The sequence below is a fragment of the Colobus angolensis genome, unplaced genomic scaffold (assembly GCF_000951035.1).
Source record: "Colobus angolensis palliatus isolate OR3802 unplaced genomic scaffold, Cang.pa_1.0 Scaffold58, whole genome shotgun sequence".
In the NCBI taxonomy this organism is placed as follows: domain Eukaryota; kingdom Metazoa; phylum Chordata; class Mammalia; order Primates; family Cercopithecidae; genus Colobus; species Colobus angolensis.
Window position 1 is genome coordinate 767,834 of NW_012119376.1, and position 4,231 is coordinate 772,064.

Below are 4,231 nucleotides of genomic sequence, written 5' to 3' on the forward strand. Positions count from 1 at the left end.
GCTCGGGACCGCCAGGAGCCGGGGACTCGCTCCAGCCACTCCCGTGAGCCCCGGGGGGCCGGCGCGGACCGGCGCGGGGAGTGGGACGTTAGCCGCCCAAGACACTTCCTCCGCTCATTCTCTGGTCCCCAGGGCAGGGAGTGCGATGGACTTTCCCCGGGAATCCCCGCTGCGCCAGTGACATTTGTAGTCTGCTGCGTTTCTGCGGCGAGGACGCTGGAAGCGGTCTCTGAGCGTCGGTGTGGCTGCGGAGGCTGCAGCAGGTCCTGCATCCGCAGGACCCTCGAGGAGGCGGGCGAGGAGCCTGCGGTCACACAGAGGCAGAGCACAGCCTTCCCAGAACCGGGCCGGCCAACCCATCTCCAGTTGGCCTCAACACCCGCCGGGCTCATCATTCCCTGGATATCAACTGAGCGTCCCCTTGTATTCCCAGGATAACACCGCGCTCAAAAACACTGCCAAGACCCTCCCTCCAGGTCCCGGCACTTTAACAGGCAGAGATAAACAGAAAGTGTGGATTGTGCCAGGTGATGGTAAAGCACCTTGAAAAACAAGGCTGAGGCTGAGAAGTAAGGAAGTGATACTCAAGAAAGGAAAAATCGGGCCGGGCGCGGTAGCTCACGCCCGTAATCCTAACACTTTGGGAGGCCGAAGGGGGAGGATCTCTTGAGCCCAGGAATTTGAGACCAGCCAGAGCAATATGGTGAAAGCCTATCTCTACAAAAAATAAAAAAAAATTAACTGGGCGTGGTGGCACGCGCTGTGAGCCCAGCTACTCGGGAGGCTAAGGTGGGAGGATCTCTTGAGGCCCGGAGGTCAAGGATGCAGTGAGCCGAGATCGCGCCACTGCACTCCAGCCTGGGCGACAGAATGAGACGCTGCCTCAACTGAATGAGAAGAAAAAAAATAAAAAATAAAAATAGACGAATCCTGCCTTGATGGGAGATGTTTAAACACAGGAACCACCTGAAAGAGCTCCCAGTTGCCAAAGATGGAACCATTTGAGCAACGAAGTAAACTGAACAAGGTAGTACTGGATTACAAACCAAAGTAAAAAATATCCATGAGTCTATACTGATATAAATAGATAAATAAATAAATAAAAGGTGGAGAGGAGACAAATCTCCTATACAGAATAATTCCAAATAATTTATGTAGATCATCTACCCTAGGCTGTGCACAGTGACTTCTTCCAAAATAGTACAATGTGAAAAGGGGAAAAGAGTAGCTTTACAATGGAGAAAGCCGACAGACACTACCCCAACCAGATGTTCTAAGTCAACGTCAACAATCATGACTCACATTGATGGCGTGTAGTCAATATGATGTGATGAATATGGCATATTACCTGTGTGGTCTCCCTCCCCGAAAACCATAATCTCAGTATCATAATGAGAAAAATATCAAACAACTTCCAATAGCGGGGCATCTTACAAAATACTGGACCAATATTCCTCAAAGTTGTCAGGTTATCAAAAGTAAGGAAAGTACAGTCCAGACGTTGTGGCTGTCGCCTGTAATCCCAACACTTTGAGAGGCTGAAGCAAGAGGATTGCTTGAGGCTAGGAGTTTGAGACCTGGCCTGGCCAACATAACGAGATGGTGTCTCTACAAAAAAATTAAAATAGGGAAAGTCTGAAAAACTGCTGCAGCCTAGAAGAAACTCAGGAGATGTGAAACAAAATGTAATGTGGTATCCTGGATGGGATCCTGGGACAGAAAAAGGACTTGGGGAAAAACTAAGGAAATCTAAATAAAGTGTGGACTTTCATTAGTAATAAGAATCAAGGTTGATTAATTAGTTGTGAGGAATGTAATGTAAGATGGTAATCATAGGGAAATCTGAAATGGAATCTATGGTAATTCTGTACTACGTTTGCAATTGTTCTGTAACTCTAAAACTGTTCTAAAAAATACAGTTTATTTTAAAAGAAAGTGAAATAAGAGGGATGAGGTATGTTATATTTTTTAAAAAGGTATATTGCAAAGCCCTCTGTGATAGGAGAATCATTGAGGGAGGAAACCAATGCAGCTGTTGGGATTAAGATCATTTCAAGCCTAGGAATCAGTGGATGTAAAGGCCCTGAGGCAGGAGGAGCATGCTTGGCTTCTGGGAGAAATATCAGCATGGGCAAAACAGAGTCCAGGAAGAGTTATGGTGGTGGGACTAGGAGTGGGGAATAGAGCATATAGGGCATTGGTAGTCGTGATAGTCTTTAAATTTTACATTGATTGAGATAGGAAGACTGAAGAATGTTTAACAGAGAAGTTAAATGATGTGGCCGGTTGTTTTTTTAATCTACTGTTTTGCTGAGGATAGATTAAAGGACAAAGATGAAAAGAGGCCAGCGAGTTAGAAAGCTGTGATGGTTAATTTGATGTGTTAAATTTATTGGACCATGGGGTGCCCAGATATTTGGTAAAACATTATCCTGGGTGTGTATGTGAGGGTGCTTGCTGATGACATTTTTATTTTTATTTTTTATTTTTTTATTTTTATTTTTTTGAGATAGAATCTCACTCTGTTGCCCAGGCTGCAGTGCAGTGGCATGATCATGGCTCCCTGCAGCCTCGACCTCCCCTGCTCAAGTGATCCTCCTGCCTCAGCCCCACAAGTAGCTGGGACTACAGGCATGCACCACCACACTTGGCAAATTTTTTATTTTTAGCCCAGGCTGGGCTCCAACTCCTTAGGTCAAGTGATCCTCCCACCTTGGCCTCCCAAAGTGCTGGGTTAACAGGCATCAGTTACCATGCTCAGCTGAGATTAACCTTTGAACCCATGGAGAAGACTGCCTGAAAAAGAGTCTAAGTTGTGGATAGGGAAGAAAGGGGAAGATTGCTGGGGATTCAGAGTGGCATTTTGGACACCTTCAGTTTGGAGTTGTCAAGTTGTCACAAAGGTGGTTGGTTAGGTGAGTCTGGGATGGTGGTTTATATTTGGAGTTCTTTAGCATATAGATGGTGTGCAGACAGAATGGGGATGCCTGAAGTCTGAGTCCTGGCATGCTCCGAAGTTCAGAGGTTAGGAAGATACAGAATCAAAAAAATAGAGAATGAGAAGTTCTGATTAGTGAGATAGATAAACCAAGAGACAACATGTTCCCAGAAGCCAAATGAAAAAAATGTTGCAAGAAAGAACGATTGACTTTCAAATGCTGCTACAGTGTGTAAAATTAGGACCCAAAACTGAGCAATGGGCTTGGCCACATGGAAGTCAGTGGTGAGCTTGGTAAGAAGAGTTTTAGTGGGGGATGACCAAAGCCTATTTGGAGTGACCCCAGAAAGAATCAAAATGGCAGATGAAGACAAAGAAATGGAGTAGAAACTGGAAGGAATCATATAGTCAAAGCAGTTCGTTTGTTTGTTTTTTTAATTAGAAGTTATACATGTTTGTACACTCACCAGCATGAACCAAAAGGAAAGGAAAAAGGGATGATACAGGAGCGAAAATATGGGTTACATGCTGGAGCAATGTTCTTGAGTAGACGAGCAGGTGTGCAATCTAATGCACAAATGGAAATTTGGGGTAAAATTGAAGAAAGAGTTCGTCCCTGGTAACAGGAGAAAACAACTCCAAACTGAACATGTCCAAAATGCCACTTATAATCCCCAGCAATCTTCCCCTTCCCTCCCCATCCGCAATTTACTTTTTCAGGCAGTAGTCCTCATGGATTCAAATGTTAATCTCAGCTGAGTGTGGTAGCCTGTAAACCCAGCACTTTGGGAGGCCAAGGTAGGAGGATCACTTGAACCCGGGAGCTGGAGAGCAGCCTGGGCAACATAGGGAGATCTTATCTTTACTAAAAATCAAAGAATTAGCCAAGTGTGGTGGTGCATGCCTGATGTCCCAGCTACTCGGAAAGTGTTGCAGAGATGCCGGTAAATGTGGAGGCAATAATGGATTTTATCAATGAAATTAAAAGCAAAGGCCGGGCACTGTGGCTCAGGCCTGTAATGCCAGCACTTTGAGAGGCTGAGGCGGGTGAGTCACCTGAGGTCAGGAGTTCAAGACCAGCCTGACCAACATGGAGAAACCCTGTCACTACTAAAAATACAAAATTAGCTGGGCATGGTGGCGCATGATGACAGGGTTTAGAGTATGGCCAATCTAAATTATCTTCCGCAGTTGATCTGCCCACACTCAGCTGAAACCCCAGCTTATTCTTGGGTTATTCTTGTTTTACAGATTTCTCTGGAAACCTTAGCTCTCCCCTCCAGTCTGGAGTTT